Source organism: Ovis canadensis, chromosome 8 (assembly GCF_042477335.2).
Source record: "Ovis canadensis isolate MfBH-ARS-UI-01 breed Bighorn chromosome 8, ARS-UI_OviCan_v2, whole genome shotgun sequence".
Classification (NCBI taxonomy): Eukaryota; Metazoa; Chordata; class Mammalia; order Artiodactyla; family Bovidae; genus Ovis; species Ovis canadensis.
The window spans coordinates 90170230-90183882 of NC_091252.1; the positions used below are offsets into that span (position 1 = coordinate 90170230).

At 40.1% G+C, this 13653-nt stretch overlaps 1 protein-coding gene across 19 annotated transcripts in view; it reads right to left on the minus strand.

Annotated features, from left to right (window-relative positions):
* The window catches only part of IPCEF1 (interaction protein for cytohesin exchange factors 1), a 172277-nt gene that overhangs the window by 13003 nt on the left and 145621 nt on the right, over positions 1–13653 (minus strand). The gene's annotated exons all lie outside the window — the stretch shown is intronic.

Sequence of the window (13653 nt, forward strand, 5' to 3'; positions counted from 1 at the left end):
CCTGTAGCCTCCCAAAATTCATGTCCCTCTCACAGGCAAAATACATTCATTCATCCTAACATTGACAAAAGTCTTAACCCATTCCAACATCAACTTTAAGTCTCAAACTCTAAGTCAATTCTAAGTCTCATCCAAATATCATCTAAATCAGAGATTAGTGGGCCTCAGGGGAAGACTCATCCTAGGGAAAAATTCCCCTCCACCTGTGAACATGTGAAACCAAACAAGTTCTCTGCTTCTCAAATACAATGGTGGGAGAGGAAAACCTTTGCAAACCAATATACACCCTAAATAATGAGAACCATTGTCCAGGATCTCTTTTAAATTTCCTTCCTAGAACCACCCTTTGAAAGAAGGAATCTGCCTGTGGTCTGTGGCTTTGAGCAGATAATAATCATTTCTCATGCCACACACCCCCATTCTCTTCCTTAACCACACCTCGCCAGCCTCAGCCCAAATGCTGCCAGTGAAGCGACTCTACCCGGTATCCAGGGGGACCCTATATGTTTAGGCAGTCCCATCGTGCTAGCCACAGTCTGATGTAGGGATGCACGTGGGTCTCAGATCAGGCCCACAGGGCCAAAGAGACTCAATTCGGAGACTTCGGTTTGGAGTATCAGGGAATTAATCTCCTTGTTTTCCTAAACTGAGTGATGTGATGATATGACCTGGAAGATTCCAGGAATCATGCCGAGAGTCATGAAAATGGAGCCAATCCATAGGATACTATGGAGACATGGATCTTGGTGATACTGTTAGCGTCATCTGAGCTCCTGGGAGCCAATCCATTACCTTTGTTAAGATATTCTGGATGTTGTTTTCAGTCATATGCAACTGAAAGAGTCTCAAATAACATAGAAATGTACTCAAAGAAAATCATCGCCTGCTGCTGCTTTAATTTCTGACTAAGAATTTCAGTCCTTTATTCACTTTGGTCTCTGAAAAGTCTCGGGAAAGATAGACAATAAGACTTTTTTCTACCATGCAGTCCTTAGTTTTTTCTACACATGCAGGAACCTATGCGATTTGGTTCCTGTCCTGAGAACAAGATTGACAAAGGATCATATAGAAAGTGTGGCCTTAGGAGAACTAAAAAACAGTCTCTCCAAAGGGGATAAAAAAAATCATACAATAGTAGTCTAGGAGCATCAAAATTAAGCACACTCACTTCCTTCACAGTTTACTCTTGTAAGATTAAGTGTCTTTACGCAATGTTTTTCCCCCTTCTACTACCAGAAAGTCCATAAGCATGCATAGTACTCTTTCATGAAATGGAAAGAAAAGATGTTGGGTTAACTTTGCAATTAAATTATAGTAATGGTCAATAAACTTCTTTGTTTTCTATCAAAAAAATATCAAAAAAAGGGGAAAATATTTAAAACTACTTTCGAAAACAGACTTTTTGCCTCAGTTGGTGCAGATATCAAAAATAGGCTTTTGTCAATAAGCACATGAAAAGAGGCTCAATATCATTGGTCATTCAGTTCAGTTCAGTTCAGTTCAGTTCAGTCGCTCAGTCATGTCCAACTCTTTGCAACCCCATGAATTGCAGCACGCCAGGCCTCCCTGTCCATCACCATCTCCCGGAGTTCACTCAGACTCACGTCCATCAAGTCCGTGATGCCATCAGGCCATCTCATCCTCTGTCGTCCCCTTCTCCTCCTGCCCCCAATCCCTCCCAGCATTAAAGTCTTTTCCAATGAGTCAACTCTTCACATGAGGTGGCCAAAGTACTGGAGTTTCAGCTAAGAAATGCAAATCAAAACCACAATGAGATACTATTTCACACTCACCAGGATAGCTAAATCAAAAAGGACATAAGTGTGGAGAAACCAGAACATTAAAGTCCTTGATGGGAATGTAAAATGGACCCCACTTTAGGAAACAATCTGGTAGTTTCTCAAAATTCTAACTGTAGAGTTACCATGTGTGCGTGTGCTAAATCGCTTCAGTCATGTCTGACTCTTTGCAACCCTATGGACTGTAGCCCACCAGGCTCTTCTGGCCACAGGATTCTCCAGGCAAGAATATCTGAATGGGTTGCCATGCCCTCCTCCAGGGGATCTTTCTGATCCAGGGATCAAACCCATGTCTCCTGTGTCTCCGGCATTGCAAATAGATTCTTTACTGTGAGCCACCATAGGACCCATCATTCCATTTCTAACTATGTATTCAAAAAATCAAAAACATACATTAACACAAAACTTGTGCATGAAAGTCATGAAAGACACAAACAAAAGGTGCAACAGTGTAAATAAATGTTCATCAATTGCTGCAATATGGTCCATGCATGGAATGGAGTATTAGTCGTTCAAAGAAATGAAGTACTAACACACACTAAAACATGGATGAACTGCAAAACATTCTTTGAAGTAAAAGGAGCCAGTCACAAAAGGCACATACCGTATTGTCCATTTATAATAAAATTTCCAGAACAAATAAATCCACAGAGACAGAAAGTAGATTAGTGGTTGCCTGGGGCAGAGGGGACAAGCAGGAATGACAGCGAATGTGTATGGGGTTTTCCTGTGTGTGGTGTGATCCATACTTCACAGTGGATTGTGGAGTTGCACAACTCTATGAATATACTAAAAACCACTGCACTGTTTTTTATGTGTGAATTTTATGGTATGCTTAAGAAGCCACCTGCCAACGAGAAGATGCAAGAGACACAGTTTCAGTCCCAGGGTCAGGAAGATCCCCTGGAGAAGGAAATGGCAACCCACTTCAGTATTCTTGCCTGAAAATTTTCATGAACAGAAGAGCCTGGTGGGCTACAGTCCATGTGGTTGCAAAGAGTCAGACACAACTGAGCAACTGAACAAGCATGCATACATGAAATATATCTCAATAAAGCACAGGTGGCTGGAACCAGCGCAGAGAGCATGGCCGAGAGGAGCTGCCCCACGTCCGAGGAGCGGTAGCTGCAAGGGCGCAGGAGGGCCTAGAGGAGCTATTCCATGTTCAAGGTCAGGAGGGGCAGCGGTGAGGAGATACCCCTCGTCCAAGGTAAGGAGCAGCAGTTACAGTTTGCTGGAACAACCATGAAGAGATACCCCAAGTCCAAGGTAAGAGAAACCCAAGTAAGACAGTAGGTGTTGCAAGAGGGCATCAGAGGGCAGACACACTGAAACCATAATCACAGAAAACTAGTCAATCACAATAAACTAGGACCACAGCCTTGTCTAACTCAATGAAACTAAGCCATGCCGTGTGGAGCCACCCAAGATGGGCGGGTCACGGGGGAGAGGTCTGACAGAATGTGGTCCACTGGAGAAGGGAATGGCAAACCACTTCACTATTCTTGCCTTGAGAACCCCATGAACAGCATGAAAAGGCAAAATGATAGGATACTGAAAGAGGAACTCCCCAGGTCAGTAGGTGCCCAATATGCTATGGGAGAAGAGTGGAGAAATAACTCCAGAAAGAATGAGGGGATGGAGCCAAAGCAAAAACAATACCCAGTTGTGGATGCGACTGGTGATAGAAGCAAGGTCTGATGCTGTAAAGAGCAATATTGCATAGGAACCTGGAATGTCAGGTCCATGAATAAAGGCAAATTGGAAGTGGTCAAACAAGAGATGGCAAGAGTGAACGTTGACATTCTAGGAATCAGTGAACTAAAATGGACTGGAATGGGTGAATTTAACTCAGATGACCATTATATCTACTACTGCGGGCAGGAATCCCTTAAAAGAAATGGAGTAACCATCATGGTCAACAAAAGAGTCCAAAATGCAGTACTTGGATGCAATCTCAAAAACGAAAGAGTGATCTCTGTTCATTTCCAAGGCAAACCATTCAGTATCACAGTAATCCAACTCTATGCCCCAACTAGTAATGCTGAAGAAGCTGAAGTTGAATGGTTCTATGAAGACCTACAAGACCTTTTAGAACTAACACCCAAAAAGATGTTCTTTTCATTATAGGGGACTGGAATGCAAAGTAGGAAGTCAAGAAACACCTGGAGTAACAGGCAAATTTGGCCTTGGAGTATGGAATGAAGCAGGGCAAAGGCTAATAGAGTTTTGCCAAGAACATGCACTGGTCATAGCAAACACCCTCTGCCCACAGCACAAGAGAAGACTCTACACATGGACATCACCAGATGGTCAACACCGAAATCAGATTGATTATATTCTTTGCAGCCAAAGATGGAGAAACTCTATACAGTCAGCAAAAACAAGACCAGGGGCTGACTGTGGCTCAGATCATGAACTCCTTATTGCCAAATTCAGACTTAAATTGAAGAAAGTAGAGAAAACCACTAGACCATTCAGGTATGACCTAAATCAAATCCCTTATGATTACACAGTGGAAGTGAGAAATAGATTTAAGAGATTAGATCTGATAGACAGAGTGCCTGATGAACTATGGACAGAAGTTCGTGACATTGTACAGGAGACAGGGATCAAGACCATCCCCATGGAAAGGAAATGCAAAAAAGCAAAATGGCTGTCTGGGGAGGCCTTACAAATAGCTGTGAAAAGAAGAGAAGCAAAAAGCAAAGGAGAAAAGGAAAGATATAAGCATCTGAATGCAGCGTTCCAAAGACTAGCAAGAAGAGATAAGAAAGCCTTCCTCAGAGATCAATGCAAAGAAATACAGGCAAACAACAGAATGGGAAAGACTAGAGATCTCTTTAAGAAAATTAGAGATATCAAGGGAATATTTCATGCAAAGATGGGCTCAATAAAGGACAGAAATGGTATGGACCTAACAGAAGAAGAAGATATTAAGAGGTGGCAAGAATACACAGAAGAACTGTACAAAAAAGATCTTCACGACCCAGATAATTGTGATGGTGTGATCACTCACCTAGAGCCAGACATCCTGGAATGTGAAGTCAAGTGAGCCTTAGAGCATCACTATGAACAAAGCTAGTGGAAGTGATGGAATTCCAGTGGAGCTATTTCAAATCCTGAAAGATGATGCTGTGAAAGTGCTGCACTCAATATGCCAGCAAATTTGGAGAACTCAGCAGTGGCCACAGAACTGGAAAAAGTCAGTTTTCATTCCAATCCCAAAGAAAGGCAATGCCAAAGAATGCTCAAACTACCACACAATTGCACTCATCTCATACGCTAGTGAAGTAATGTTCAAAATTCTCCAAGCCAGGCTTCAGCAATATGTGAACCGTGAACTCTCTGATGTTCAAGCTGGTTTTAGAAAAAGGAGAGGAACCAGAGATCAAATTGCCAACATCTGCTGGATCATCGAAAAAGTAAGAGAGTTCTAGAAAAGCGTCTATTTCTGCTTTCTTGACTATACCAAAGCCTTTGACTATGTGGATCACAATAAACTGTGGAAAATTCTGAGAGAGATGGGAATACCAGACCCTGACCTGCCTCTTGAGAAATCTGTATGCAGGTCAGGAAGCAACAGTTAGGACTGGACATGAAACAACAGACTGTTTCCAAATAGGAAAAGGAGTACGTCAAGGCTGTATATTGTCACCCTGCTTATTTAACTTCTCTGCAGAGTACATCATGAGAAATGCTGGGCTGGAAGAAACACAAGCTGGAATCAAGATTGCCGGGAGAAATATCAATCACCTCAGATATGCAGGTGACACCACACGAATGGCAGAAAGTGAAGAGGAACTAAAAAGCCTCTTGATGAAACTAAAAGTGGAGAGTGAAAAAGTTGGCTTAAAGCTCAACATTCAGAAAACTAAGATCATGGCATCTGGTCCCATCACTTCATGGGAAATAGATGGGGAAACAGTGGAAACAGTGTCAGACTTAATTTTGGGGGGCTCCAAAATCACAGCAGATGGTGCCTGCAGCCATGAAATTAAAAGACGCTTACTCCTTGGAAGAAAAGTTATGACCAACCTAGATAGTATATTCAAAAGCAGAGACATTACTTTGCCAACAGAGGTCCATCTTAAGGCTATGGTTTTTCCAGTGGTCATGTATGGATGTGAGAGTTGGACTGTGAAGAAAGCTGAGCGCCGAAGAATTGATGCTTTTGAACTCTGGTGTTGGAGAAGACTTTTGAGAGTCCTTTGGACTGCAAGGAGATCCAACCAGTCCATTCTGAAGGAGATCAGCCCTGGGATTTCTTTGGAAGGAATGATGCTAAAGCTGAAACTGCAGTACCTTGGCCACCTCATGCCAAGAGTTGACTCACTGGAAAAGACTCTGATGCTGGGAGGGATTGGGCGCAGGAGGAAAAGGGGACAACAGAGGATATGATGGCTGGATGGCATCACTGACTTGATGGACTTGAGTCTGAGTGAACTCCGGGAGTTGGTGATGGACAGGGAGGCCTGGCGTGCTATGATTCATGGAGTCTCAAAGAGTCGGACACGACTGAGCAACTGAACTGAACTGAACTGGCTTTAATAAGATTATCATATCTGATGATGTTTGCATAGGAAAAATTCTAAGCTTGGTAACAGTCCTGGAGTTAAGCTCCAGGAAAGTATTAAGAAAGTATTAAGAAACTGAAATTAAAAGACATATGACTCCTAGAGGGTAACGTTAGCATTGAGGACTCCACGAGTTTTCAGTCCCACAAGATCACAATAATTTTATACATCTTTTTTTACAGATAGGCAGGCAGGACTCTACTTCAAACAAAGTCTGGATATATGGCTTCCCTGGTGACAGTAAAGGATTTGCCTGCAATGAAGGGGACCCAGGTCAATCATCCCTGGATTGGGAAGATGCCCTAAAGAAGGGACTGGCTACCCACTCCAGTATCCTTGCCTGGAGAATTCCATGGATAGAGGAGCCTGGTGGGCTACAGTCCATGGAGTTGCGAAGAGTCAGACAAGACTGAGTGACTAACACTTTCACATAGCTTCTAATACCACAGTATTTTTAAAGTAATATATATTTAACAAACCTTAAGAAATCAGCAAAATAAGTATAGAACAAAAATAAACAGAATGATTACTTTCTCTGTGTGCACCAAGATGCTCAGTTGTGCTACTAAAGACTGTGATAGAAAATATAATTATTTTTGACTAGCACGTTCATTTGTAATTATGTCAGAGCAAAATGATTATAAGATCTTATATCTAATTTGACAGACAGTAAATCAGTAAGGATGAAAATAAGCTTTAGGAGCTTGGAATAGCATGGCATAAAGTACATTCCTTAAATGAAAAAGAAGATGGCTTATTTGGATAATCTTATATTATTTAATATATTTTTATGAATCTATATTACCTTCAAGTTAAAAAAAATCACAGATTATCTCCCTCTCCCCCCCACATTTCCTTCTCTAAATTAAACTTCAGGGCACTACCCATGAGGATGTGTGTGAGTGTCTGTGTGTGTGTGACTTGCTCCTCCTAGAAACAGTGGAACTTTCAAATTAGTACGCAGTAAAGTGGACCTTTTGCCATTACAAAAAGTTAATACAATTTACCTAAAATATGACCAAACAATATTCAAAAAACAAACACTTTTTCATTGGGGTTCATTTAGAAATTGGAGATGGTAGTAAGGAGTGAGTATATTCAAAGAAAGTTTTAAGCTTCTGGAAAAAATGAATTCAAATTACCATTACATTCTACCTCTCATCTCCTCGTCCCTCCTCAAAAGAAACCTGAGACCTGAAGACTGTATGTCTGACCTCTAATTACCTGATTCCAGAATCACTCACAAAGGTAAAGATGAGAAAATAATAAATGATGTCATTAAGAGTCAAGAAAACACCCTGATTGCTTAAAATAAGCATAATAATCTGTGGAATACACAACATATTACTAGATATTCAGGGGTAAGACCTGTGACCCAACCTTGTCCATGACCTAGATGGGGATTTTACACTATTTTACTGTTGCTAATGGCTGGAGCCTAGGTCTTCACAGGACCATAAACAGAAAATCTTATAAAAATGGAAGCAGATGATCAGTAGGAGCATAGGACAAAAAAGGACCCAAAGGGTACAAGCATATCAAAGACAGCTTGCACCTGACCTCAAAGCAGAAATGAAAGTCCTTGCTAATCATTACATGAAGACTATCTCTTTAAATGCAGTGGTTGGCTAACCTTACAGGGCTACCTCCACACCTTTCAAAGGTTTTTCAATAAAGTGACATTTTTTTAATCTCCTTTTCATCTTTTTTTTAATGCAAATACTTTTCTAAATTCTAATTTCATATTAGAAAACACTAGATTATTCCCTTATTTTACCAGATTATAAAAAGAGCAAAATAACAAAAAATGATTGGCAGGAAAGGCATTTGGTCTCTCTCCCACTGTAAACAGAAGTCAAGTTCATTATCTTCACCTCCTTTGTCTTCTGTGGCAAAATAAAATGAATTTTGTCTGACAATCAAGTGTTTCCCATGCAATTGCTCTCCTTCCTCTCAAGTGCATATTTTAGTCTTCTTACATAAAATAACAGGACTTTAATTTCCTTCTTCTCATATGGCACACTGTAGTCTATCTCATCAAGCCTCACAAGTTCCTTGCCGAGGAAGATGAAAACTATTTTTATATTACAGATGAGAAAAAATGTAGAGATTCTTGGAAAACAGCACGCAATCTTTCCAAAATGTAAATCGATGCAAAATTAGGAACAAGAGTTCAGTTCCACGCTGTGCAGGCCTCTGCAATTCTCGATGAGTTTCCTCCAACTTTAATAAGCAATCACCTAGGGATCTTGTTAAAATGCGGCTTCCGATTCAGTCCAGGGCAGCAGGCACTGAGATTTAAATTTTTAACGAGCTCCTCAGTGATGTCAGAATGGCTGGTCCCTGGACATCCATTGAGTAGCAAGGCTGGGTTGCTTCCCAACAGCTAGTCACACAGAACCTGTCTCAGTTCATTGGAAGAGAAAGGGGCTGAAATTACAACCAGAAAGTTGAGACTCATCCAGAAAGCAGCATCTCTTTCTCTGCACCATAGCTTAATTTAAAAAAAAAAAAAAAATCTGGCTTGCTCAAAGGAGGATCCCAGAATCCCAGAATCCTTGCTCTAAAGCATCAGTATCTCACACATTGAATTGGTAGGAATTTGAGGTCAATGTTAGAGACCTTTTACTTCTGTTAGACTCGCTCAGAATGTCTGAAGGGGTCAGACATAAAACATTCTCCAACCTTAGGTTAATAATCTAATGATTTAGACTCAAGAAAGGGATGGTATTTTTTTTTAACAAGGTCTTTGTTGACATGAGCAAAAGACAAAACAACGCTTCTAACTAATGGTTACTAGTTCCTTCCTTTCCAAGATGATGCCAAATGCACGCGCTCCTCTCTTGCTACCTCCCACGTACTCAGCCTATTGTGTGCTTCTGACGGGACACACACGCTCCAGTAAGTCTGGAATTTGGTTGTCGAGAACACTGTATGAAGATTATCTCTTTAAATGCTGTACTGTCAACTTGGCCTCCCCCACTATCTTATTTTTGGTGCTTCCTTGTGCTTTCTAGACTGTGGGCTTTTTATTTTCTGTTCAGAACATAAAAGCCGACTTTAGGAGACAAGAGGGAAATTCACACGCCATATTTCACGTCAGAATTTGAAAGGAAAACTTTTTGAGGTTGGAAAAATCTAAATGCTCTCCCAAGGAAGATAGTCATTCCTAAATATGAAACATTTGAAAAAGTTTACGTAGAAAACAGTATTTCCTGTTTCATATGCAGTGTTCTAAGTATTTGAGAAAAGAGAGACTATGGAAGTTATTTGTTACCAAGAGAAGATATAACTACACAGTCATTTGGACATTCAGACTTTAAGACTTTACAAATGTCGTTCACTTTAGCACCTGACAAGCTTCCCTGGTGGCTCAGTGGTAAAGAATCCTGCTCCAAATGTAGATGTGGGTTCAATGCCTGGGTCAGGAAGATCCCCTGGAGAAGGAAATGGCAACCCACTCCAGTATTCTTGCCTGGAGAATCCCATGGACAGAGGAGCCTGGAAGGCTATATAGTCCACGGGGCTTCAAAGAATTGGACACGACAATAGCACCTGATGCAAAGAGATTAAAAGCATTTTATAGGCGTCCTCTAATTAATGATTCTGACAACTCTACATAATGACAGTCAAATTTAGAATCATAATGACACAAATTTACTTTATGCAACTAAGATAAATCTGGACAACTTATCTTACTTATAAGGATACTACTAACCAAGAATATTAGTATAGTATAATTTTAGAGACAGATTAACTATTTATCTCTGCTTTTGTTGATGCTGGTGGAAACAGCTTTCATGTACTGAACTCTCAACTGTGTAACAGGCACTGTGTTTACTACTATACCAACATTATCTTAATACCTTTGTAACAACCCTACAAGGAAGTCTTATTAATCCTAGTATAAAGGAGAGAATGTCAAGACACAGAAAGATTAAAAACTTGGACCAAATTCACAAAGAAACAAGTCTAAGTTCTGACCCAAAGCTCATTGCCTTAAACACTATGCTTTATGCTATAAAAATACTTGACACACTGTCTTTGAATGAAGTTCAAGGAAGAGGATTTCAAGTCAGATAATGCATAATCATCAAGATAGTAGCTGGCAAGGCCAAGGCTCAGATCCCTGGCCCCTCTACTCTGTCTTCCAAGGGAAAAGTCTCCACCCAAAGCCTCTGCTTCTGAGGTGCCCAGGTTTTATACCTTAAATTCTGTTCTCACAGGGCACTCAGTCCTAGGAGAGGAAATTCATAAGCTGGTCAGCAACTTAAGACACAGGCTGGAGAATCAGATTCTCTGCTTGGGCGTTTGAACCGGGCACCTAGGGATAATGAACCAGTTCACATCAGGAGCTATCAGGGTAGGCTGAACTCCAAAGACAACAAAGGAATAAAGGCACAGAAATGGAGAATGCAAAGTCAGGGTCTCAAAAAATGATGGCAGGTACAGGAAATTCTATAAGAGGAAAATCAAACAGATTGAGAGAAAGTCAGAGACAGCATTTGGGTGTAAACCAAGTATAATCTTGTGTTTCTGTAACTCTGAGACTAATTTTACTTTGGTTTCCCATATTTTCCTATATTTGATTTACCTTCTCTACCAGTCAGATATCTACTAATATTTTATCACGGATATTTGATGTTTCTATTAAGCAAGATAACTCAGTACCCCTGTACTGTATCATGGCTTTCATTGATAAGAATAAACTTAGTCCATTGGGAGACCCTTAGTGTTTGCTGTTCTTCTGTTTTATTATTATTGCCTGTGTGGCAGCGATTTTCAGAAATAACCTGAGGTTGAGCTCATTACCCAAGATTCTAATAACTAGCTTTTTACATTTTTAAAACAAAGATTCCATTTGTTTTTAAAATGTATTCTTCCAATCATAAGAGCACCTTGGATTAGGTAAAATAGTTAATGCAGAACACAAAAAATTTCTACATCTGCTCATACTCTAAGCAGACAAAAAACATCAGCATGCACATAAAACTGGTATTTGGTCAGGTTTGGGGTAATTGCTAAATTCTAAATCTGGCTCATTTATGTCACTTTCCTGGGGTGTCATGCATCCTCTAGTTATGTGTATATCTTCATTAAAAATGCAATCTATTCAAAATGCTTCCCACATTCAATCTTGCTGTACTTCTACTTAACAATTTATTTGCATAAACTGGGTATTAGTCTTATTACTGATTGAGGAGGCCATGGCAACCCACTCAGTGTTCTTGCCTGGAGAATCCCACGAACAGAGGAGCCTGGCAGGCTACAGTTCATGGGGCCACAGAGTCAGACGCAACTTAGCACACACACTTATTACTGATTATTCAGCTTGTCAGCATCCAGGGTATGGCCACTTCATTCATGGAGTAAGTATAACTGTCTCACACTGTCGACATAATATAAGCAGAAAAATACAATGTGAGTCATCATCACACAGGCATGAGTCACGGGCCAAATAACCTTTCATAAAAGAAAAGAAACAGGACAGAGTAAAACTGAGCTGACAGGAACATTCCATTAACCTCATCATCTCTTTCCCTGCTTTGCTTTGTGGAAAGACTCAGTGAAGAGTCTGAAGACCTCTGGATCTACCAACGTGGAAAGGCAACAGGATGCAATTAACACCATGTATTGTTTAACTAGCTTACTCCGTGGAAGAAGATGTCTAAAAGGGTTTAACTTCAGTATAAAATTCTAGCAACTACAGTTTTAATTGCATACCAACTGTAAAATATTTCTCTCATTGTCTAAATAAAAAGAAAGCTATAATATATGCTGTCTGCTTATTTCTGGGCTGTTATTAACCTTTAAGAATCTTTTCTAGGATAAAAGCCTCTTTCTCCAGCAAACACATCTTGAGACTGGGACTTAATCTAAAATCCTAACTTCTATCATAGACCTTGTTGAAACTTCAATCCCTGTCATGTTAATAAAAGCATCCTGAACCATATTTCAGACGCAGGACTTTTAGCACTTTTCTTTTTTAATTTGAAGATAAAAAATAATAATTTTTAGAAGTCAGAAAAATGAAAAGCTACCTCTTTTCCAACACACAAACACACATGTAAAACACACACACATACACACACAAATATGCAACCTGATTACTCAACATGTCATCGCAAACGCAAGCAAAAACTGGGTTGCTGTTTCCATAGCAATGACTTTCTGTGGTTTAACTCTGCTGGGAATTTGACCAAATCCCCAGCAGCAGGAGAAAAGCATCAGCAAACATTCTGTACCATATGGCAAATGCCAACAAATCAATGAGGGGAAAAATAGTTTTATTTTCTCTTCCTTTCTACCCAAAGGAATACCTTTGTGTGGAGCTGTTTGAAGAAGCATACAGATTTCAATTGTCACTCTGCACCTAACTCAAAATGTTAAAATACCTGGTTTCTTCCTTTGGAGATTAAAAGACCTGTTGGTACTCAGCCAGGCTCTGCAGCATACATGCCCAGAATGACATTAGACACGGGCAAGAACTGCAGGCATCTTCCTGTGACTATCAAATCATTCATCCTAAAGGAAAACTCAATCTGCAGAGTTACCTCTTGAGAATGAATGAGAATGGAATTTTGTTCTCATTTGCTTCTGAAGCCATGCTCATCCTAGATGCTGTGTATGTGTGCATGTGTGCGAACTTGTTTGTGCGTGCGTGAAACTAGTCCTACCAATGGTCCAATGATTAAAGTAAGATCTGGTAACAGGAAAGAGTAAATATGGTCCTTTTCATTTTTTTTTTTAGTTCCACCTATCCTGTATCTGGAAGGGTCTTCTAAATATCACATTAGAGGCAATCTAGTTCAAGATCCTTAAATTCCCTCTTTAGTATATCTTCATAAGGCCAAAAATCATAATCAACACATAATATGCAATTAATACCCAATGAAAATGGTTGTTTCAGAAAGAGTAAACACCTTCAGTGATGAGGAACACATTACTTTCCAAGGAGCCTGTTCAGTTTTGAACAATTCTCAATGTTAAACAGTTTCTAATGTTGAACTGAAAATTATTTCCTTTTTACGTGAACCATTGGCCTCAAAATTTATATCAATTTTGAACTTCCAAATTAAGCCCAGTACCTTCATATGACAACACCTCCCCAAGCTGAGGCCAGCCTGAGTCTCCTGCCTTCTATCCTGTACAGTCCAATATTAACCCATCTCCCCTTACTCATCAGTGGTGCTATTTCCATTCTCCCCCTACCCAACCTCGTTCACCTCTAGAGGCAGGTTATTTTGGCAATAACTTTATTTACTAATGTAAAGTAG